At 38.4% G+C, this 25,914-nt stretch overlaps 2 non-coding genes across 2 annotated transcripts; both read right to left on the reverse strand.

Moving 5' to 3' along the window:
- Positions 1 to 446: 446 nt before the first annotated feature.
- On the reverse strand, positions 447 to 520 carry TRNAT-GGU (transfer RNA threonine (anticodon GGU)). Its single transcript has one exon. It is a non-coding gene; the product is annotated as a tRNA-Thr (tRNA).
- Positions 521 to 1,004: 484 nt separating this feature from the next.
- TRNAT-GGU (transfer RNA threonine (anticodon GGU)) lies at positions 1,005 to 1,078 on the reverse strand. Its single transcript has one exon. It is a non-coding gene; the product is annotated as a tRNA-Thr (tRNA).
- Positions 1,079 to 25,914: the final 24,836 nt, after the last annotated feature.

Here is a 25,914-nt window from a genome sequence, read left to right on the forward strand (position 1 = left end):
GAGGCGCTGAAGTAGAGGCATTAGTAGCCTCTCTTAACTTCAGGAAATGGCCCCCGGGTGGGACGGTTTAGAGAGATATAGATGGCTTTTTTCTCAGCCGGAGATATCAAGGAAACAGTTATTTTCCGGATATTATGCTGAGGTGAGCTCGGAAAGAAAAGTCATTACGTCTCCGCCGGGACTCGAACCCAGGCCCTCTTGCATACCGGGCAAGCATGCTACCATCTACACCACTGGAGACACATGAATCTGCCTTCCTAATTTCACGCACTGTGTCGTGAGGCGCTGAAGTAGAGGCATTAGTAGCCTCTCTTAACTTCAGGAAATGGCCCCCGGGTGGGACGGTTTAGAGAGATATAGATGGCTTTTTTCTCATCCGGAGATATCAAGGAAACAGTTATTTTCCGGATATTATGCTGAGGTGAGCTCGGAAAGAAAAATCATTACGTCTCCACCGGGACTCGAACCCAGGCCCTCTTGCATACCGGGCAAGCATGCTACCATCTACACCACTGGAGACACATGAATCTGCCTTCCTAATTTCACGCACTGTGTCGTGAGGCGCTGAAGTAGAGGCATTAGTAGCCTCTCTTAACTTCAGGAAATGGCCCCCGGGTGGGACGGTTTAGAGAGATATAGATGGCTTTTTTCTCAGCCGGAGATATCAAGGAAACAGTTATTTTCCGGATATTATGCTGAGGTGAGCTCGGAAAGAAAAGTCATTACGTCTCCGCCGGGACTCGAACCCAGGCCCTCTTGCATACCGGGCAAGCATGCTACCATCTACACCACTGGAGACACATGAATCTGCCTTCCTAATTTCACGCACTGTGTCGTGAGGCGCTGAAGTAGAGGCATTAGTAGCCTCTCTTAACTTCAGGAAATGGCCCCCGGGTGGGACGGTTTAGAGAGATATAGATGGCTTTTTTCTCATCCGGAGATATCAAGGAAACAGTTATTTTCCGGATATTATGCTGAGGTGAGCTCGGAAAGAAAAATCATTACGTCTCCACCGGGACTCGAACCCAGGCCCTCTTGCATACCGGGCAAGCATGCTACCATCTACACCACTGGAGACACATGAATCTGCCTTCCTAATTTCACGCACTGTGTCGTGAGGCGCTGAAGTAGAGGCATTAGTAGCCTCTCTTAACTTCAGGAAATGGCCCCCGGGGGGGATCCCACCCGGGGGCCTGTTTCCTTGATATCTCCGGCTGAGAAAAAAACCATCTATATCTCTCTAAACCGTCCCACCCGGGGGCCATTTCCTGAAGTTAAGAGAGGCTACTAATGCCTCTACTTCAGCGCCTCACGACACAGTGCGTGAAATTAGGAAGGCAGATTCATGTGTCTCCAGTGGTGTAGATGGTAGCATGCTTGCCCGGTATGCAAGAGGGCCTGGGTTCGAGTCCCGGCGGAGACGTAATGACTTTTCTTTCCGAGCTCACCTCAGCATAATATCCGGAAAATAACTGTTTCCTTAACAATACAATTATTCAATCATTACACTCAGAGTTAGAAAAATTGATGGCAGATGGCAGCATTACACATAACAAGCATTACATAAAAAATTTCCCATAAGGTTCACTACACGTACACACACATTCCGACACGTACCAATTCGCTAAATGTCCCGCAGAGGAATGTGAACTAGGTGCAAGCGTGGTTTAGTAAGTAGTACAGTGGAACATGTCTTAAAGGGAATCAAAATATAATTCGTTCAATGATTAGTGCTATGATTCGCACCTTTATAAAACGGAAATCTGCCTAAAACGAAATATTATTTCAGTGCCTTGACGTTCCGTCTGGTGCAGGTTTCACCGCAGTTTTACTGTATAATTGTTTCCAGTATTTTCTAAAAGTCATATTTTTGCTGAAATTTTTTTTATTTTTACTCGCTTATCAAAAGTAACTAAGGAAAGCACCACATTTTGATGGTGAATACGTTCACAAAATATGGACGTTTTATAGTCTGATAATACTGAGTGCTTCCGTGTACACTTTTTTTTTCTGTACTGAAAAAAATTCCCAATATTGAATGAGGTAGTATGCTAGTTGTCATTCCGCTTAGATATCGAAATTCTGTGCGTGGAGAAAGAAGTCTGTGCAGGTGAAATAAGAGAGATTGCGCTCTTTTTAGCTGCAAAAAAAAGTATCCCTGGTACCAATATTTGCTGTTACGCATCTAGATGCATAATTCAAGCATCAAAATTCAGTTTTAATCCACCAAACTTTGTTGAGAAGTGAAAATACTCCTTCACATTTCATTTCAGGTAATTTTTTCAATAGGGTTATTTCTCATTGATAAAAAAAAATGTCCTTCTTTTTTTTACAAAAAATACCCCTTTACAAAAGTGAAATTACCCTTCAAGATTATATTTTCGTATAACATTGCGTACAAGTATTCATTTAGTCCAGGGGTGCGGTGCTCACCTTTTCGGAAAGTACGGGGAAGTGCGGGAAACTTGAGTGATTTTGGTCTGGGGCAGTGTTGCTTTGTTTGATAAACTGCCATTGGCCGCAATCAAATAAAATGTTTCATAACTTTGAATGCTTTTATGTCCTACTAGCTATAATATATACCAGGCACTGCCCGAATTTTCTCAATATACTGGGAGCATTAAACAAGAGACAAATAAATCATCATTTTAAAAGAATAAAAATGTTTGACATGTATTGTTAGGGAACCACGAAGTAACCGCAGTAAGAATTTCGAAAGTCGTTGTTGAAGCCCACGAACCATTGGTGTCCGACGATTTGTCACCCATTTCGGGCAAATGCCTCGCTCTGAGGAACTTTTAAAGTAGCCGGGTTCTTTGTCGAGTATACGCGAAATTTCGGGACGATCGGTCTAAAATTGTATATTTGTACTGTGCATAGAACGTACATACAGACAGATGCACATACACAGAAAAACCAATTTTATAGTAAGTCGATTCAAAAATTGCTTGTCCGTAGGGTTAACTGTGTAACCGTTTACTTTAGAAATGTACACTTCCAATAACAAAAAGTTTTCAAATGGCCATGCGGTTTCTTTAAATGACGCAATTTTTTCAGGGATCGTACGCATAAAAAAGTAAAAACGTGAACTTACATTTGGCATCCATATTTTTATGGGCACCTTTTTTCAGCCACCTCAGTGGTCAATTTGCCTGTTGTGGCCTTTGTGTTTGTATTTGTATTTATACAGTTCCAGTGTGCTAAATAAGGGATCGTTCAAGTACTACGTAAGAAAATGTTTAGCCATTTTGACCCCCCCCCCCGTCAGCAAAATTTCGTCATCAGCTCTGCCCCTCTGAATACTAACAATACTAACTCATATTTTTATGAAGGGTGGTTGATGACGTAAGCGTTATCCAACCCCACTACTCCCTTGTCATCAAAAGTCAGCAAATCGGAAACACCCCCCCCCCCATCGATGATCACGTAATACTTGAACGGCTCCTAACCGAATTGGAAAGTTGTTGCCCCATCTCTCCTGAAGCCAAAAAGAATCACGTTCCTAAGTGCAATATTCGCTGAAATATTTGAATTTGAAATCGGAGAAAAGTTGGGAAAGAACAGCATAAACGAGGGGGGGGGGAAAGAGTTGACCGTTTGTAAAGCTGTTCTTTCCCAATTTTTCTCAAATTTTTGAACCCAGATAGATATCCGCAGTGATGCGGATATCTATCTGGTATCCATATTTCTAAGTGAATAAAAATCCATATTTCTAAGTGCAATATTCCCTTAGAGATATGAATTTTTTTTCCACCTCAGGAAAGACAGTGCAAAATCTTTCTAATTGGGTTTTTTAGCGCACAGGGGCTGTATAAAAAGTTGATGTTTTAATTTGTTTATGCGTACGATCCCTCAAAAAATTACGAAAAGGGAAACCGCATATCATTTGAAAACATTTTGTAGTTGGAAGTGTACTTTTCAAGTCAACGGTGACAGAGTTAGAGTCCACAGACAAACAATTTCAATCACCCTGTACAGATATTTCATGGTGAAAAGTTTTAACCAAAACCAATTTTAATTCTTTTCACATGGGACCTATCTACACTGGTTGATGGTGTAATATTGACCACAGAGCCGTTGGAATCTGGGTAAAGTGGAAGGCACAATGAAAGTTTCACAAAGCTGGATATATCTTCTGATTGATTACCATCGATTGAAAAAAGACCAAACATTACTAGTGTGAAAAATAATTCAGTTATTTTGTAAAATCAGGTACAAGATAGTGGCTCACACCTTAGAAGACTTCTGGGGACACATTCTGTTGGGGTTCAGAGGGTAATTAAATTAATACAGTATCTATGTGATTTATAAAACAAGATTACATACACACAATTGGAAATCCATTTGTTTTGTGTTAATAGTGGAATTAATTTTAGTTTTATAGAATAATTTGACAATTCATGAAATACATTGACAAATAGCTGTAAAAATCGTGTTCTGCAAATTGTTCATATTTTGAATACCAATTCAATGTATGTATCTATAGAAAATACTCTAATGAGAATATTTTCTGACGATATTGCTAGTGCGTATTTACAAAGACGTTTATACATCAAAAAAGCGAGATGAATCATATTTTTGGCTGTGGAGGTACTTCTTGTAACGTACTTGGAAGCACTTCTCGTAAGTTTGCGACCAAAAGAAAAAAAATGTCATGTACTGAAACATGACACAGTTTAGCTTGAAACACCCTTGCACTCATCATCCAAATGATGACACATAAAAAAAAGGACAAAGTCAGATGACACGGAAACATCAAAATACCCAACATGATGACGATGACTCCAAAACGACGCGAAGGAGAAGAAGAGGAATGCATGCACATTCCTTAGATGGCAGAAAGGAGATTCCTGGAAATGATAACCGTATCATATATGAATGTCTTTGGAGCCTGAACATCAGATTTCGCGAGTGTAAACGCGCGCTGTTATTTGATACGCATCTTCCCTAGTTACATAGTACGTAAGTATATAAGAAATAGGCAGCTCCGTAATATGCTGCCCCATTTCTATGGGAGATTTACGTGGGTTTTCATCCTCTGACATAACACGCTTCTAGCTAGCTTCACCTATTGATGCGAACGAAACCACCTTTGGATGCTTTGGATTGATTACGTCGTCGTCGTCGTCGTCGTCGAAGGACATCTAGACTTTATGTATGTATATATTCAAGCACATGCACTGACATGCATGCACTTATTTCCCGCTCACGAGCCACCTCATTGTGAAGTACAGGCAGTAAAGACACGGCGCACTATCTCTAACCGTTTGTGCTGTAAAATTCCAGGGAAACACGAGATGTATTCTTTTCCCTGGTGGGATACCGCGCACTACCAAGCCAAGGAAACTGCTTCCTTCGGTATGTCTCAGAATCACCCTATCTAATTCAACGCCGCAGTCTCCGTTCGTGTCACTAGAGACATAAGGTCCACCCCCCTCAAGAAGGGTTCCTAAATTATTCATCGAACTTTAAATATTCAGAGGTATCTGTCTCTATATCTCTATCCTCTCTCTCTCTGTGTGTGTGAGTGTGTGTCTCCGTATGTCTTAAGAGCTGCAAAGTTCTGTCGGAAACGGTTGTGTGTGGGAGATCAAATAAACCATGTCTCGTACAATATTTTCCCTGTAGTGGTGGTGGAAATCGAAAAGATTAAGAAACTTTTAAGATAAGTTCTCTTGGCCTCGTCCCGTAGGACGACAACTTATTCGACTCTCATCAAACGGACCTGATTTTGATATCACTGTGGAAGATGCACTGCGCAATATACTATGGTTAGAGATCTTTTGATTCATTAATTATAGCCTGAATCATGCAAGGATTAATCAAAAACATAGAGAGTATCAAGATCGAATTAAACCTAAGAAATTAGTGGAACATTCCTCAACGAGATTAGTTGAAATCGTATCATTAGTGCGATTCTCATGCACTTAATTCTTGCGAGAGGAAACGTTAGTTATTCTCAAAGTTTCATTCTCAGAGTTCAAATCATCACATATTCATTCAAATGATGATATATTAGCACGTGAATTCAAACTTTCTGGATCAAATTTACTCAATGGGCCCCAGAGGACATTTTTTGTTTTCTTTCCTGTTACACGTTCAGTCTTGGATTGGATGTTGCAAATAATATTTGTAATTTAAGTGCGATTTCGTTCAACGTGAGATGTGGTCCCAATTAACAATAAAGAGAAAGTCGTGAAAAATTATCTAGCCCAATTATTTTATCTAGCTCCTTTTTTGAAAATTCTGGAAGTTATCATTGAACAGCAACTGATGAAGTGGATGGAAAATAGGTATATCTTGTCAGGGGAATGCTTTCATATAGGAAAAATGGGCACGTGGTTTTGGGTAGCGCAGAATAACTGTGGTTTGTAGCAGCTTGCCAGCAACCCCTTTCACTGGGACATTCCCATAGTTTCACGACTTTATATAGGGTAGTTAAGGCTACAGCCAGCACAGAACAGCCCAAATTTAATTACAGACAACCTGCATTTAAGTTTGTACAGCGTTTGTCATTTTATTTCTTCCTTCAGCCAACTCGTTGGGTAATTTACATGTTGCGGCTTTTAATTTCGCGTTAAAATACTCAGATTTAACTTATCCTCAAGGTTGTAGAAGCATTTATGTAAGCGTTGACAAAATATAAAAAAAACGGCTGTATAGATGATATGTGGGTCCGTCAGTACGCTTGCCCCATACAAGGAATGGACATCCACATGAGTGATGGTGGATGATGCCATGGAGATGTGAAAAGTACGGGGGATGATGTCTTACGCATACATATATTGTCTCTCCCTTCTATCCTTGGCTGTTTTTTTTGTCTTCAAGAAGCCACGCGATCGGTAAAAAAGAAGAAAAACACAATTTGTGCCGCTATCGCTCACTTCCCTGGGGAAGAACTTCATGAGCTCAAGGGAACGTGGGTTTCGCCACTATCGTTGTTCCAGCCTTAAGGCAGAGTCAGCGAACGTAGAAAACACACCTCCACGAGCGATAAAAGCGTGTTAATGGCAAAACTTTGATTCATGAGATAAAACCACGGATGACCATTCCATCAATTTACTCAAATATGGATGACATATTCGCGCTCTTCCTCCCCCACCTCTTATACCCATTTTTTCCCCTTCACTTTTCTACTTGTACGAGCCCAATAACAAATAACCGCGATGAAAAAAGTACGTTATATTTATGTTAAAGCCAAGACGCTTTGGGAGAGTGCGGACCACATCGTTGGTTTGAGAGCGTGTCGCGGGCCACTCTAGTGATCTGCACCACATATCACTTAAAGGATTTATAAATATGCCGCGGGTCTCTCTCTTGAGTAATCTGGAAATGTGCCGCTGGCCACTTAAGTGATCTCGGGTTGTGTCGTGGGTCACTTATGTGATCTGTAATAGTACTACGGGTCACTCAAGTGGTCTCTAAATGTGCCGCAGATCATTTAAATGATCTGTGAATGCGATGCTGTTGCAAATGTGGGTTGCTCGAGTGATTTGGAACTGTGATGTGGTTCACTTGAGTAATGTGGACCTGCATCGTGGGCCACTTGATTTATCTGGAGCTGTGTCGTAGGTCACTTAAATGATCTATAAAAATGCTGTGGGTCACTTGAGTGCCCACGGGACACTTTAGTAATCTGGAGCTGTGTCGTGGGTTACTCAAGTGATTCATAAATATACCGCGGGTCCCTTAGTTGATTTGGTATTGACTCGCACATGGCTGCCAGAAACCATGCCGGAGTTAAGCAGATGCCAAGGATGCGGAAGCACCGGACCGATAAATATTAGGGACCGCAAAACGGGATAAAAATGCTTTGATTACATTTTGAATTTAACATTTGAACAAAGTACGTAATAGCTTAAACCTCTTTCCAAGATAGGAACCCCCTTAATATTCGGACATCGAACCCTCAGGACTAGGTATTCGACTATTTTCGTTTTTTTTCCTTTTAGACCGTTCACCGCCCAGGCTCTATCGAGAAATGCCAGGGCCAGGGCTTCGACTGGACTGACACCCTTCCCCCCCCCGTCAATATGGCAGGGGCATCTCATGTCCTGGCTGCTGGACAAAAGGGTGTCTCCCCAGCACGACCCAACCCGCACGGGTAAAAGGCTTATATCCCGGGAGGGACAGAGCCTGGGTCGTGTCTGGCCTGTCGGACAAAAGGGTGCGCTGAATTCCTCCTTTAACGAATTATTAAAAACTATGCAGAATTACACAGAAGGAGGTAAAATGTGCGCTTGCTCCGGCTGAAAGAATACTTTGTTACTGCACTGGGTAGATGGTCGGTTCTCTAGCCCCGACAGCCTTTCCACAATGGTTCCTTGCATGCAGGTACTGCAGAGCAGTGGCCCTAGAGATACACCTGTAATATTTTCACTGGACAGCGGGAACTATTATAAAAACTTATTGCTGAATGTCATTCTCGGGTGCCAGCGTGCAGTGCCGTCTTAACTCGTGGCCTTCCTAGGCACGGCCTAGGGCCTCAAGAGCAAGGGGGTGCATATAAGTAATATCCAGTTAAAGTTTCCGAGAGTAAGCGTGTAAATTAGTACGGAAAAACATTTCTAGCCAGGGCCTCAAAAATATTACTTTGGAGGAAACCTTTGATGTTCTTAAGACGGCAATGCGAACTATGCACGCACCAGGGTGCTTATGGGCACTGGGGGAAATAGAAAAACCAGTTTTAAAGGGCCACGAAGCTGATCTTGCACCGGGCTGCCAAATATTTAGATCCGTCCCTGGTCAGAAACCATACAAAATAAACATGAAACCACATCGATCCAGAGAACCCTTGTAGCCAAAGATGATCAAGACAAAGCACGATTCAAAAGAGCCCGTTTATCTATCTCCCCGTCGTTCTTTTCAGGGTGTTCACGTAACTACCTTTCGACCACGGTCAAACAGCAGATATCATTGTAAATATTTCACTGACCCCCCCTTCGGTAAAGGATCCCGAAATAAAAAGGTGAAAGGAAAAAAAAAAAAAGGAAGCACAAGAGAGAAAGAGAGATTCTTTGCTCACATATGCACTTAATGCGTGGACGCTCGTAATTCTGTATGTTTGGTCGGTCCATCCATTCTTGAAATGCAAGCAAAAAACACGTTTAGCTAAACAAAAAAAAAAATATGTATGTGCATATATGTATGCATACATATGACTGGCCGTTTTTTAACGTCCCTTTCGAACTCCCACGTACTATATATTTCCTTTTTTGAACTAAGAAAAAAACTGAAATTGTGCATGTTTTTTTTGTTTTTATTGGCTCGAGGGCTCGACGGAGCAGAGCAAAGAGTCACTTGGATGAGAAGCAGAAAAAAAAAAATAGAAAATATTGCTCAGAGAGAGAGAGAGAGAGAAGGCAACGCGCGCCTGCAAAACAGCTGATAGAGCTAAGGCTCTCTCTGCTCTGGAGCCTTCAGTATCTGCATAGGAAAAAGTCCCCACATCCCTCGTGGAACTAAACTCCTGCATGAAGGCTTCTTTCTCGCGGGGGTGTCCCCAAAGGGGAGAGTGAGAGAGAGAGAGAGAGCTACCTTCTCCTTCCCCTTCATCTTACTGCTCGAACCCACTTCTTCCATGCAAAGTTGAGTTTGGCAGTGATGGATCTGGCTTACGCCAGTGCATAGCCCCAGACCGGAGCAATTTTTGCGCAAAAACTGTTTATAAATGGAGTAGTAGTAGTACCGCCACCACGGTACTACCGTCGTGTGTTTTTTTTTGTGTTATTTTTTTTTTGCTTCCAAGTGTTTTTTTTTTTTTTTTTTTTTTCGCGAGAGTGCCCCTCCATCTTATATCTGGTTCTGAACACGAGCAAAAGGATGCAAGACGTTTTTTTGTATATCTGTGTGTGTGTGTATGTGTAGTTTTTATTTTTTGGACTTCTCAAGAAGAAGAGGAGGACGGTTCGTGTCTCTCGAGAGAAGTGGACACGTTATCGGACGCTAGTTCTGAATTCAAAAGTCACGAGGGACGCTCCAGGAACGGTAGGAAAAATATGCTGACGTCTCGAAGATGGAGGCCTCTCCATAAGTGAAGATAGCTCCCGGGGAAGGTGAACGAACGTGGGCGAGAAGAGAACACGGCAACTTGCTTTTCAAAGATTTACATACGACGTGTTTGCCATCCAAATGAGATAGAAAGCCTTAAAGGCGGAATAATAATAATATATATAAAAAGCTGTCCCCTTTTTTTTCCCCCTCCTCCTTGAAATTTTTCGGAGGGGAATTTACTTACTCCATATTTTTTCAGGAATTCTGATCCGAATACTCGATCATCATTTCATAATGTATTTATTGAGGTGATTGGGAAAGTTTAGCAATACACTGTGAAAACTCGATATAACGATATTCTGTGGATCAAAAAAAAGAATTTCGTTGTAGAGGGATTATATCGATAGACAGCATTACCCTCAGGTCATTTATGCTGTTATTGGCATCTTCTCTAAGGCCGGGATTACACTATAAAAGTTTGATAAACGTCCTTTTATGAAACTTGAAAATGCTACCAATAAGATCATCGGTTGGTTGCATTTGCACGAATGTAACCGGTACGATTATTGGTTGCATTCTTCAAGTTTTATAAAAGAACTTTTATCAAACTTCAAGAATGCAACCATATTGGTTACATTCAAAAAAATGTGGACTTATAGGCTATTTTTTTAAAAGTGTTGTAAAAATATTTTATCAAACTTTTATAATGTAATCCCGCCCTTAATCACCGTTATTTTTACCACCAAAAACATGCGCTTTCGAGTGTTTATTCACCGCAAACATTTTTAATTGATTAGTTAATAAACAAAATTGAATTAGATGTATTGCCCCTGTAGAGTGGTTTATCGTGATATACTTTGATGTATCACACAAAACGTAGTGATACCGAAAACATCATCAAAATTTTCGATGATAAAATACCGAAATTATTAACGGTATTCTTGTAACGTACAATCCCCTTCAGCGGTTCAAATCCGTTCGTGGGTACACAAACTTCCTTTGTGTTCCTTTTTTTCTCCCTTTGTGTTCGTTGAAAAAATCCGATTCCAGGTTGGGCCCAGTTCAAGAATCATTCACAATACCCGTACAAATGACTGGACAACCAATAGCGAATGCTTAGATTGTATGATCCACGCACTAATGTATACGCTCCTTTAGATGTCCTCCGAAGAGCTAAAATATGTGACGCGTTTAAAAGTATACTGAAGGGTATTTCGAGCGAAGAATAAAAAAAATCGTGGTAGCGGTTTCAAAATCTCCTAAAAATATATCGTTATAGAAGGGTTTATCACAGTAATGCTTAATTACTCCGTCCCGTCCCTAGGGATATACGGTGTTATTTGTAAATCAGACGTCGCAAACGCAATCCAGTCCAGCTCGAGAAGAATTGGGCTGGGGCGACCTGCTCCAGTGTCAAGTTAAATATTAAGTGTCAGATTTTTCTAGTTAATTTAGACTCCCTCCTACGACATCCTCCCCCATAAGGATCTACAGAAAGTCGTCCTCCCACCTATAACAAAAAATTTTATCTTTATACTATTTACATTATTCCTAAGGTGTTAGTAACACATTATGCTGCTAAATCCACTCGCAAATTTATTTACATAGTGAAAAGACATAATTGTCCTGCCCGACAGTCTTATTCACGCCTATCCATAGTTTATGAAAGAATATCAAGCGGGATCTGCAGCTTTTCAGACCAGTATGGTTCACCACATTTATTACCTCAGCAAGAAATACCCTTAACTAAATGCCTAAATTATTTAAACATATCTTATTTTCAACATACAAAGACTTTTTACGCCATACTTACCAATACTTATCATGAAATACTACGAAAACTACTTGACCATATACAGCAACTCATAAACTGAGGAATTTGTAACGGATATTTGCATGCCGAAATGCGTTGCTTCTGTATACATATCTGTTGCCCTCCTAACGCAATGGTTATTGCGCAGACCTTGAGTCATATGGTCTCTACGCCCCCCCCCCCCCCGATATGCTGAGGAACTTCAAGGGGACACAAGTGAAAATCAAATGGAAGGGGAGCCATGAAAAGTAGTAAAGGAATAAAGCTTTGAACTGAAATATCCTAGTAAAGTGTATAGTAAATCTTGGTATCCAGCAGAACTGCCGTCTCAATGTAGGAACATCTTGGTATGACTCGTGAACCTCATGTCCATGGAGAGCCTTCATGATGAGATTCAGTACAATGACGATTTCCGAAAATGAATATAATATGTAAGCGGTTACTTCCATCTAAGTACGGGCCCCAGAATAGCACTTTGTCGGGTGGCTCAATGTTCAGACGGCTTTGCATAGTAACAAACCCTCCTAGATAGATAACAGTAGTATCTAGGAGGCTATTTGATAATACCTCTACAAGAGGGAAGTTCACTAAAATCTATGTCAGAATTCCATAGAGATCGCCCATATTAAAAATTTTTCTCATTTTATAAATATACTCATAAATCAATTCAATGATTCGTAGAAAGGGTCTTCTTCCTGGATGAGGGAGGAGAGTGGGGCTGGATAAGATTGGTGTGGGATAACAAGATAAAAATATGGCTAGAGATATAGTCACGAACGTAAAAAAAAGGTTAAGAAACTCTCCTATAACATATATAAGATGTCTGTGACATACACGTTTCGTGTTCAAGAAGTGCTGTCATCTGTCTTTCACATTGGAAGTGAAAGAGGCAGATGCCGGAATTTTCTATTGTTGACGTTCTCTGCGGGAAGACTTTCTTGAATGGGAGAACGGCTGGCATCCGCGTCTCGAAGCTTAAAAACCATAAAATACGGAAGAGATTGCACCGCCAACCCAAGGAAAAATATCGAAACGACACAATGGAATCGACTTTATTGCAATTAAGTTTTCCAGAAATATGGCCGTTGTATGAATAAAACGCAAAAAATAAAAGAAAAATAGATCAAAGCCTCTCGAACAATCAATTGCATCGGAAACTCTCTTCCATTTCCGATATCAGAAATAAACAGGCCATTTGTTTGCGGATCTCGAATGATCGCAATCACCATGGAATTAGTGCCGCTAGATAATAATAGAAGAGGTAATTAATTGCTACGTAATATGCGTTCGTGATCAAAACGAATCGACCGCTTCCAATGTGCAATTATTGACGCCGTCCGGAAGAGACGCCATTGTTTTTGGTTAAAAGCGTTTTATTATCGCTTCGTATCCCGGTAACAATTATAAGCAATCAGAACAACTGTTCAATAAAAAAAAGGATCCCAATACAGTTTTTTTCCTCCTCACATGCATTGTAGACATCATTTATTCACTGCAGCATTCGGTGCATTAGATGTGGAAAAAAAAATGTATTAAATAAAGAGAATTCAGTGTTTCTTTCAGAATGATGGATGATTTTAGTAGCTGTAAACATAATCAACATTTCACAGCTTATTATACATTCCCTGCTATTAAGGGATAAATAAAAACAATTTAAAACAATGATATAACAATAAAATATTCCCGCAAGCACGTACATTCCTTTCGAGATCCGCCCATGCAATAAAAAATGAAGCATCTTCATCCTTGTGTGATTGATTACTACGAGGAACGTATGATGCTATTATAAAAATGGTAGCTTATGCTTGGAATTATTAATAAGTTTAATACCTAATCGTTTTTATTTCTTTGTTTTCAAGTGTTCAGTGCTGGAATTTGAGTCATTACTTCAAAAACCATTAAGAATCATTATCATGAGGATCAATGAACACGACTGTTGATTCTGGAATACACGGTAATCTTTCCTATTTCTTAAGCAACGTCCACACTCATAGACAAAATCGTTCTCTATAGAAAAATCATTAGCAAATCGCAAAATGTTCTATCGACTTTTTCACTCGTCCACCCTTATAAAATGTTACACAACTTGTCTCAACTTTTCCATCCGGGATGATAGATCATACACCTGCCTGCAATTTTTGTCCATGAGAGATTACGGAGCACAAAATGAATTTGGACATATCCTCAGAAAGACAGCATTAGTGTTTCTGCAATAGCTAGTATGTTTTCCTCCTTCTTAGAAAGACAGAATTGTTGGTCCTGGAATACACGGTAAACTTTTCCTCCTTCTTAGAACAATAAAAGTGCTGGTTCTAGAATAGACAATAAGTTCCTCCTCCTTCTCAGAAAGAGAGAAATTTCGCTTTTAAAATGAAAAGGAGCATCTCCTCCTTCTTAGAAAGACAGAAATGTTGGTCCTGGAATACACAGTAAGCTTCTTTCTCTTCTTAGAAAGGCAGAAACTTTGTTTTTTTTTTCCTAGAAGGAAAAGTAAGGTTCTTCTCTATAGAAAGACAAATGTTGCTTCCGGAATAGACAGTAAGCATAGAAAGACAGAAATGCTCCTTCTTAGAAAGACAGAAATGCTCCTTCTTAGAAAGACAGAAATGCTCCTTCTTAGAAAGACAGAAATGCTCCTTCTTAGAAAGACAGACATGCTCCTTCTTAGAAAGACAGAAATGCTCCTTCTTAGAAAGACAGAAATGCTCCTTCTTAGAAAGACAGCTCCTTCTTAGAAAGACAGAAATGCTCCTTCTTAGAAAGACAGAAATGCTCCTTCTTAGAAAGACAGAAATGCTCCTTCTTAGAAAGACAGAAATGCTCCTTCTTAGAAAGACAGAAATGCTCCTTCTTAGAAAGACAGAAATGCTCCTTCTTAGAAAGACAGACATGCTGGTTCTGGAATAGACAGTGAGCTTCTTCACCATTCTTAGAAAGACAGAAATTTTGCTTTTAGGATGAAAGATAAGCTTCTGCTTTTTAAAAATCTGCTTCTTAGAACAATAAGCTTTTCGTCCTTCTTAGAAAGATAAAAATGTTGTTTCTCCGGAAAATACAAGCGGTAAGCTTTTCCTCCTTCTCAGCAGCTACCGCAAACTGCTCTAGCTTTTATGGTGAACTAGAGGCAATCATCATAAGTTTACGGAAATTCTCTTACGGTAGAACTTGTTTCTCCAATGTAGTCGTTCTTTCAGCTGAAATAGCTATTATCACTAATAGAGCGCTGACTTTGAACGTGCCTACGAGTGTAACCTAGTTAAATCTCTTGTCATATCAGTGTGGTCATAAGTTCCAGGACATAAATAAATCAAGGGAAATGAAATTACCAATTCCAGGGCTTAATAAGGGATCGACTGTCCTTTAGAAGCTCGAGCTTTGATAGATTATCTTCTGGGGTTAGAGACTTTCTTTCCTTCAATCCGATCATAACTCCGGTCGTATCGCAATGGGCAATTTACTACCGAATGAGTTGTGCCAGAAGTATGTTCTTGTGTGCCTAACAGTGGGAGTGCGTATCTAGTATTATGCGTGAATTTTGTTTTGGTGCTGCCATCTATTTTTCACACTATGAATGGAGTGTGATGATTGAATAACAGTACTGTTGAAGGTCTGTTTCTCTCTGTGGCGAGACTTTTAAACGGGAGATCACCTCGCTTTCGCGATTGGTTGGTTCTGAAAAGAAAAAAAAAATTACGTAAGATGAAGTCGCGTAAAATGAGTTGAATTTAACATGATCAAGATAAAGATATGTATTTTCTTTTCTTTCTTGAAGAGCTTGGTATGATAGGCTGATAACTTTTTCGATGAAACAGTGACGATTTAGCTGAAACGTGTCCTTCTTTGTCTCCTTGTAAAAACTTTGGTGTCAAAATTCTGAATAACCACGCAAATATGAGATTAGTCTCATTAATACCGTTTTCTTCGTTTTGATGGCATTGTCAAATGTTCATTAGTGAGATTCGTTAGTGACTATCTACTGGTGACGTAAGTTAATTTGAGCTTTTCATCTTCATTTCCAAATCCTACAAAGATTAGGCTGCACCATTTTAACTCAGTGCCGTCTTTTGACGCATGGGCTCACCCTGGCACTGCCCGGGGCCTTATGATAATGAGATCTCGTTAAAATTTTCGGATTCAAGCATGCAAATTGGTAAGAAATCATTTCTAGTCAAGTAGGGAGCCTCACAGAAATCAATTTTGCCGGGAGCCCACGATGCTCTTGAGATGGGCCAGTTTTAAACTACGTCTTATCTTTGATTTTAATCCCGAAAATTAGCTTTCAAAATAACCTGCAAGCCAAATTTCACAGTTTGCGATTTCTTAAATTTATTTTTTAAAATCATGTTACAGTGAAATCGCTTAAGGCGTGGGATACCTGTCGTGCAGCTGTGTCATCGTTTCATATTTTGAGTCTGCCTGAGACTGTCTCAATGCTCATCTCTTTTAAACATTGAACTCTCATAAATTCTTTGCATAAAACCAGCGAAATCAATGTATTTTCCGACAAGTTAAAATCAATTGAAACCTTACGACCGCTTTGAAACTTTATGGGTTTGGTTATCAGAGGATAAAATTAACTAAAAAGGTCTAAAATGAAAAAAGACACAAAAAGCCGGCCATCGTGATGGCTTTTGGTGTTAAATTTGTCGTTTGACGTTGATTTCACTGGTTTTATTCATCTTGCGGCTAAGTATTTGCTGTGTTTTTGTAGTTCAAATTATTTGCAGTCAATGCTCAAACTCAGAAATGAGAAGTAACGGACACGTACGTGACACCTACATGATTTTAAATTATTTACTCGGAAATATCGGGAAAAGTGACCAGAGTGCTGATAACAATGAGAGCATTATGATACTTCATTAGGATTTTAATGAAATAAGTGTGTGTGAGGAGTAAAGTAAGATTTTTTTCAGATTTAGTCTTAATTATGGGAGGAAAAATTATCTGTTTAAACAAGGCCGTAGCGAGAGGGAGAGGCCCTCTTCTTCCTTCACCAAATGAATCCATTCTGCATATACACACATTGAAATGTACATTAAAAATATTTCAGACCGTACATAAAGCATTGAATGAACTAAGTTGGTATGAACCAATTTAATGTGACGTCATCACATTATGGGTATCGATTCATATACAGCAGAACGTGGTTAATTCGAAGTCCAAAGTCACTGGAAAAAGTTCGAATTATCTAATTAATCTATCCTGAATTTTTAAAATGACTACAAATTGCAACTTCATCATCAACATTCAAATGGGATAATAATTATCAATTGTTTAAATTTTTCATCAGTAACGAAACGAAACTGTTTCCAAAATTTTACTAATTGTAACATCACATATATATACAAAATTTATGTGTATGTATATACAGTGGAATCCTGTTATAACGAACTCAAAGAGACCGGAGAAATCACTTCGTTATAACAAAATTTCGTTATAAAGGAATTCCAGGTTTTTGCATTGTTCCTATGTACACTTATCTGAGGGGTACGTTTATCTGAAAATCTCGTTTTAAAGTGTTGATTGAAACGAGATTTTCGCTATAATGGTATTCGTTAAAACGAGATTCGACTGTAATTGATCTTAGCTGCTACATTCTTCCACTGTTGTGAAATCGGCATCAGTGCAGAATGTCTTGACCATGCTCAAAGCCTGATTAACGGAAACAGTTGATGATTATCCGTTATGAAACTGTTTCCCAAATTTTGCTTCATCACATTCTTATGCTATTAATAAAACATACTTTCATTAACGTATTACAATCTGAACTTGCAAATATTTTCCATACTCTTGAACGACGACAAAAAGATTCAGATTTTGAATCCTACCACTTTGATCTATGGATTGAAAAGAAAAATCTTTATTAAGTGGTGCACAGTCTCAGTGCATTTCCAGCTGAACAATGTAAAATGGTCATCAAATTATCAGAAAAAAAGAGTAGAAGAGGAAAAAACATCGTTTACAAACTTTTCTTAGTCTTCAAAAATTTGTTGTTTAACAACTTGATCTAAAAGTTCGGCTTCTCGTAGATTTTTTTAAAAATTAAAATTGCTCGTACGAAAATTATGGTTATTTTTTTTCCACCAACTTCGAATTATCGAAAAAAGTTGGAATTAAACAAGAAATTTTAACATCAAATTAGATGGAAAACTCAAGGAGAGTTCGTAACAGTTCGAATTATCCACAGCCCGGCTTTACCAAGTTCTACTGTACAAATCATAAACCGATAATTACCGTTTTCCCTTTAAAAAAATTATTTTTGGGAAAAACGCTCAATGTAAAGAGGCTGCAGAAAAGAAAAATAACTATTGATAGTTTCTTAATCACCGATCAATCAGTGTGTTGACTGTTTACGAGTTTTTTTTTATTTTTTTGTTGTCTTTTCTTCTTTTCTTTTTTACTCCCTCCATTTTCAATTTATCGCAGGTCTTCACTATCAAAGAAAGTTGACACTAAAGAGAAGCTTCGTGTAAAAATACGAGTATATACATCGCAATGCACACACAGTGTACGTAATCCTCGAGTGAAGGACTCAAAAGCAAACGGTAGAGAGAGAGAAGAAGAGCGATGAACGTTTCCCAGGTAATAACGACTGATCATACGAGCTGGCTAATGGGGCATAAAAAATATACTGATACTATGCGTTATAAACGGGGAAAATCGCTGTATACGATAAAAAAAAATAAGGGGGGAACATCTAAATATTCAACCTGAGTAGAAGACAGGTATCGAGTTTGATCTTTTCTGTTACGTTTCTACGCTTTAATTAAACCTAGAGGTTTTATATCGAGACGAGCGTAAGAAAATTCCCAAGCAAATATTAATATTCATTAAAACAGAGGTATTTCAACCTTTTTCCTCAGTCGCAAGCACTGCCTGCAGCTATCATCAAAAGAAGAGCACCCTTACGGCAAGTTTGGCATATGAACGCATGCAATTAGGATGATTTGAATCCTTGATTTCAATTTGTACAAGGTGCTTAATTGGAACGCTGATCAAGTGCTCGCGAACACGAAACCGCACACGAGCACTCTGGGTGCTACAGGGAGCACCGTGGGGCTCGGCTCACGAGTAACAGGTTGAAGATGCCTGCATTAAAATACACTATTCCTATTCTGTACCACATTGAGTCTAGCGAGGTACAGTAATCTCTCACTAAGGGTGAATTCACAGCTACAGTCATACACCGTGTCGTGTCAGACACAGCATACGTTCTTTAACATAAAAATGTCTGTCTGCGCAGCCACGATACTATAGATATAAATACGGTCAAATTTGTTTTATGTTAAAGAATGTTAACCAGCCGTGTCTGACATGACACAGTGGAGTGTCTGTAGACGTGAATCCACCCCACTGCACCCTCTCAATTACAAGACGATTTTCTGCACTCCTGGCCAAAGATATAGCAGGATAATGATATTTATCAATCATTTATAAGACTTTCATTTGTATAGCTTTTTCATTTATGCGACTTATTTTGTGACGTACCTCTTAGTTATGGATCATAAACAATTTTGATTTTTTTTTTCAGAAAGGATTTTATAAAGAGCGTAAAAAATCATCAATGAACAAGCTATTATGGCTAATTTATATTTCACGTTTGCTCAAGAGCGTATTCATTCTCTTCTTTCGTAAGACTACATCGCTGTTTATGATTAACTTTATATCAATAAGAGCGGGGTTCCCTATGGAGGTTCTTTTGCACTCCATAGACCTCGCTGTGGGATTCTAGCATCTATCATCACTCTGCCCAGAGAAATTTATCAGTATCGATAAAACATACTGCTCCATGGGTGCCAGGAATTTCAAATGGAGGGTGGTTAGTTGAATTGGTTGGATATGGGAGATTGTCAATAGGGATAAGAAGTTGCAGCTAATATGTAGCAAGTTATTCAGAAAGGTGTCACACACACGAATTTTCGTATTCCCTAGATACTGCATTTTCAATTCGTCTAATTATTAGCCTACATTAGTTTCGCTATGCTCCAAAATGGGTAAATGAAAGAAATTATCAATTTCGTCGAAGATGAACAAATGAAAGTTTGATGAGCAGTTGTTTACGAGAACTACAGAATATATTGGACGGTAATGCACAATTGCAACATTGAACAGATCGCAGCAGAAGATAATTTAAATGAAACATCTACGACATTTGCAAAAGCTTTGGAGGCACTAGAAATTCTTCATGATTATAACATTTCATGAACTGGCACGACTTTCTTCCAATTATACGAACTTGAGAAACAGTTTTCCGGGATAAATGGAAAGAAAGCAGTCTTCAATTTGAAGGTATTTCAAAAACTGCAAATTTAACAATGTAATAGTATTGTCATCACCAGGGCGTGGCTTTAGCAAGTGCGAAGGGCGTGGCTGCACCGGGCCGCTAAATTTTAGGGCCGCAAAACGAGATAAAAAGGGTTTGATTAAATTTTGACTAAAAAAAAACTTTAATTTACATTTTAGCTTAACAAAGCATTTGCTTAAAATATTGTCAAAGACTTGAAATTCGGCCAGCGAACCCTCTGGCCTAGTGTTTTGGCGGAACCTATTTTAGAGGGTCGCAAACTGTTTTTGCACCGAAAAACACTTAAGCCCGCTCCTGGTAATCACAGGATGTTTTGCATGTTCATCTGAATTCAATGAAGAAATATTATTCCCCCCCCCCCCCGCATTTTGAGAATAAAGCCGATGCATTTCGCTTAAGTGCTTGCATATATTCATTTTCATGTATAATACATTTCATGTATTCCCCCCCCCCCCTCGCTTTTTACTTATACGTCTGTTTTTCTTTTTCCGTTGCACCGACGCAGAGGTGACACATTACTGTCTGATTTGTTTTAAAACGGTTCCTATTGAAGAATGGAACTCGGGCCATATTATGTGATATTCGTGAAAAACGTGCTGAAACCAGGGCCGTTTACCCTTGCAAGGAATCTATCCTTTCGACATCACAGTTAAAATGGCCTCAGAGGTCTTCAGAATCTCCGTTGATAAACGAAATCACTGCACGCTTTCACCTTCCAAAACGTTGCTGCCCATTAAAACAGCTTATGTAATAGTACCATATCGTAGTGACTTCTATACGCAAATGCGGTCTACAATCATGGAATAGTGTTTTTTTAAAATGAGTCGCGGCGAGCTGGAGATATTCATTTGTGTGGCTATTTATGTGCCTTGAAGTGGATCTTTTATAAATGTTAAAAACTAAACTGTTCTGGTAGCCGTGGATAAACCGTTAATTAGGTAAGGGCGCCGTGGGTAACAGAAGTTTGACTTTTTGTCAACTTCGGCCTCATTAGTAAAGGTCTTTGAGGCTGGTTTTAAACTCATCACAAAGCGAGACATCTTTTCTTCCTCTTAATTCGATGCTTACACGAATTACGGTACACGACTTCGCACATACGCCACCATCTACCTTTCCCAACAGGAGTTATAATCCCCTGATCTTATAACAAGAAAAGATCAGAAATGTCTGCAGCGGGCTCTGAACTAAATAAAATTTTGAATGCTTTCTTTTCTTTAATCAGTCTGATTGGAAATTTAAGCTGCTTCTTGCCTGTTCAGGCCGTTCACATTATTCTGAATTTTACAGGCGATTTAGAATAGACCATATGGCTTTGCTTTTATATCGACCAGCCAACAACAAACTAAAAATAATCATATGAAAATAATAGAAGAATAAAATCACTTATAGGAAAAAAATTTCGTTGACACACACACATTCCTTCGATTTATTCATACACAAAATATATTGCTCAGTCTTATCATGGGAAAGTGTGCTTTTGTCCACTATTTTAGAATTGAACAGGTAAAAATACATCGCCAGAGGGCGATATTGCATATTACTTCTGTTTGTTATATAGGGATTATTACTCGAAATAACATTTTTTCTCATATATTCGTATGTTCTTTGGATAAAGTTCGAGTAAAGTCCGTAAAAGAAGAAGAACGAACTGCAAAAATAAAATAAAATGCGAATAACTTCCTCGCGGCTACGGTAAAGGGGGGGAAAAAAATGTGTAGTGAATTTCATGACTTTTCGAATATAAAAAAAGAAAGGTAAGAGAATCTCTCGTTTCTGTTCGTTGCTGGCAATTTCCTCTGACAGTCACAACGAATTATGGAATTTCGCCGCCGGTTGCGAGTTAGAGGCAACGAAAAGGACAAAGAAAGAGATGTCTTCAAAATGTGCATGTAAAAATCAAACTATGTCAGTTGAAGGCGGAATAAAAGCCGAAAGAAAAAGGGGGAACATCACAGAACAATATTTCCATAACCAAACCCACCGAAATTCCCACGAGGATATAGCAAATCGCAAAAGAATATTGTCTTTTTTTTCACCAAAAGATCTTCCAAAGAAGAAAAAATTCTCTTTTCTGAATTTTGATGAGAATTTTTCGACACCACACCGTTCTACAGAATACGCGAATCTTTCTTTCTCTACTTTATTCTGCTTTTTTAGCTTATTTTCAATTTTTTTGTAAATGTTTCCGGGGGTAAAAACATGGATATTTTTATTATTAAATTGTATTTTTTCTTTTTTGTTGTTAATTCTAATTGTATTAAGAAATGTTTGTCGTCATACGGAATGAAAGTTTCAAAAATATCGAAAAAATCATGTCATATGGTCTGAATATCTCTCATTTCGGCTATGAAATTTCAGAGTAAATTTACGATCCATCTTGCGGTTCATTCATGGTACTTATGTAGATGCGGCGGACACAATGTAACTATACATTTGCGTCCGCAGCAATAAATGCAGAACATCACTGAGAGTAATGAAATACTTTTATATTTTTTTATGCAATATATTCATTAATAACTTATTGTAAAATACTAAAATATACAGTGCTCCACAAATTCGTAAATAGTTTAAATTTTTATAAAAATTGAAGGGAATTATTATATTTGAATGCAGTTTTATTCTCACAAAACGGGGTGTATATCTTTTTTTTTTTTTGTAAAGAAAAAATTAGTTCAAATTTTTGCCGATAGGAAGCGCTGCATGAAAGTGCATCACTGAAAATACGCAATTCCGGGCGTATAACGCAGGGTGTCGATTAACAGCTTATGGCACTTACATAAGGTTTTCATTGTTTGACGTTGGTGAAATTGTTTTACCTTAGCCACGAATCGCCAGTTTAAGCTTCCCTCGAGTTTCAGACACAGAAGAGATTGAAGAAAGGTTCAGGTAACCAATTTTTTTTTTGCACCAAAAAATACCCCTTCCTGAGAATAACGTTTCCGCAAACTGCATTCAAATATACCAATACCTCCAATTTTATTTAAATATTTACGAATTTATGGGACACCCTGTAACTACCATAAAATAACACTGTCTGTCTAAGAAATACTGTAATATCGAAACTTCATGCAATAAGAATCAACTTCGCTGCAACAAAATGCCAGAGATCAACTAGCAATGCGTCGAGTCTATTTCCATTTAAAATTAAACTTTAATTACATATTTTCTATTCCATAACTGAAAATCTATAAATTTTAAATTTTATTTGGGATTGTTTTTATAATCATGGCCCAGGAAAGAAATTCGAATTTCTAGAAACTTTTGTAATTTGTTGAAATCATTTTCAAAGATGTGAAAATCTTTAATGAGTGGCTCGATACGTAGTTGATACATTCTGTAAAATCAACACCCAACCCAAGGGTGAAAAATTGCAGTGCGCGTACGTAAAACGTGCAGCGTAAGAACTGCGTACACGTTTCGGTGCCTGTGACGTTTCCGAGTGCGTTGTGATACGTTTTTAATAAGGCCGATTGCGATAATTTTAGGTTATTTATCTCATTTAGAGCTGCGCGAAAATTAATCTACGAGCCATATTTCTTTTTTGTTTTGCTTTTAGTTGGTTCGATCTCATTCATTCGCTACACGAAAGACCGTGTCCTTATAGTTGTAGGTCTCGGTGATACAAAGATTAATGATTCGGGTTGTAATTTCGTGCAACAGGAAAAAAAAAAAAAAGGTGAAGCCATTTTATATATATATGTATATTATTATTATTAATACCAGTAGCTTGCGGTTGAAACGATAACACTACTAATACCCGTTGATTATAGCAATCAGCAGCTACGGTCCACCGAAGATTATTATCTCCATTGCCGAAATACGTTATATACTCGGGCTTTTCTTTTTTAATAATTAGTTTGGGGAAACCCCCGTAGCCTTAAATCAAGCTTTTTCTACGTTTTTTCGGTGTTAGTTGCTTCATTTTTCCCCCTTGAGAGATCCTCAGAGATTTTTGTTCTGATTTATTGAAAGTGGTCTTTTGATCATCAGAAATTTATGCTTTTGTTCGTTGTGTTCGATTATTTTTTCCACCCTATAAAAAAAGATGAAATTCTTCAAATATTTCGTGACATTCCAAAGAATCGTTTTGTTCAGATATTGTTGGAATCATAGTCAGAAATGCCATGTACCATAAACTATACCAGTGGTTCCAAGGCACCCACGACCTTCTGGGAGTGGGGTCGGTCACGTTAATGAACTGGTGAACTGGAGGGGGGAGGTATCGAAAAATTCTCCGAAATAAAACGTTCAAATAAGAAATTCATTTTAATTTTTCGCTACGAAAATGTCAAAATATGTCAAAACTAAAAAAAATGGCTCAATTCAACTAAGCAGCTACGTACCTTAATGTAATTTCATAAAATTCTACATGTGCAATGACAGCTCCATGGCAGTCAAAGTCATCATTAGTAAAGAGGGGTTTATAAAGAATCATCCGATTTTTTAAATTATTTTTATATATATTCTTAAAAATTAAAACGCAGAATGAGAGAGAGAGAGAGAGAGAGAGATAAAAGAGAGATAGAGTAATATATGTGAACGTCTACATTTTAGATTAGGAGCAATTCTTTGGTGTTTGGTCAGAACATATCTCCAAAAAATGGCTTTTTGATCTAAAAATAGGTCTCTTGCTATATAACTAATAAGAAGTGAGATAAATGCACAAATACGTGTGCATGGCTAAACAGCATGCTGCTGCAGTATGATATTTTCATTTGCATTTGTATGTATGCGTTATTTCTGATTTTTAAATGGCAATGAAAATGCTTATATCTCAAAACTGATTTTGGAGTTATCATGTTCTGACCAAACACCACAGAATTATAATAACACTAGTATGTCGTTTGTGAAGCTCTCTTGATGAAGAATTTCAGTTATTGAAAATATTGGGAGGGCACAAAAAATATCCGGAAGTAGAAAGGGGAGGAGAATTAGAAATATTGTCGGGAGTACACCGGGTAGTCGCTATAATAGAAAATTCTAGTGTAATTGAAAGATAATTTGTACAACTAAGCAAGGTTGACTGTGTTACAACCATCAAAATGCTATGAAAATTTTTCGAAATGTTTATAACATTATATATTCAAAATAATGTGTAACAAACAACTAGAATTATTCTTTCTACGAAGGAACCCGAGAATATTTTTGCACTGAGCCCTGTTTTTGGTAATGATGACCCTGAGTTTAGTTACCGAGATATCCACTCCGCATCATCTCGATGAGCAAAATACGCATTACGTCCTAACTTGCGGCTGTGTTGATGACACCGTCTACAGGATCCAAATCTGAAACACATGTTGGTACAGTAATTGGAAATTTTATAACAAAAAAGTTCTGCCAATTACATATTTTAAGAAAAAAACCATTTCATTTATCATTGATTACGGAAGTTAAAAGCACATTTAATAAAAAAAACAATCGAATGTCCTGTAAAACCGGGACATATGGTCACACGAAATAAAGAAGTTAACTGATGTTCTTGTCGACAGGGATCACGCTTCAAAAAAGTTGGGAAATAGGCCTGGGGTTCCCAACATGAGACTATGATCTCCGTGGGGCCTTGGGCTATTCTAAAGGGGCCACAAACAGCCGTGAGAAAGTAAACGGATGTGAAGAAATGAAGTTTTTAAGTATAGCGGGAGAAAAAATGCTACTATTTTCAGAATCCTGCAGAACTGCCTATAGGACCAGAGCCATGTTAACTTGGACCTATCATAGGCATCATGTCAACAGTGGGCCTTCATGATAAGATCTGGAATCGTGATTTTTCGATACACAGTATGTGAATATGTAAGCTGTTACT

Source organism: Pholcus phalangioides, unplaced genomic scaffold (assembly GCF_987345545.1).
Source record: "Pholcus phalangioides strain wild (caught in Gottingen) unplaced genomic scaffold, Ppha-v1.0 ptg000015l_1, whole genome shotgun sequence".
Lineage (NCBI taxonomy): Eukaryota > Metazoa > Arthropoda > Arachnida > Araneae > Pholcidae > Pholcus > Pholcus phalangioides.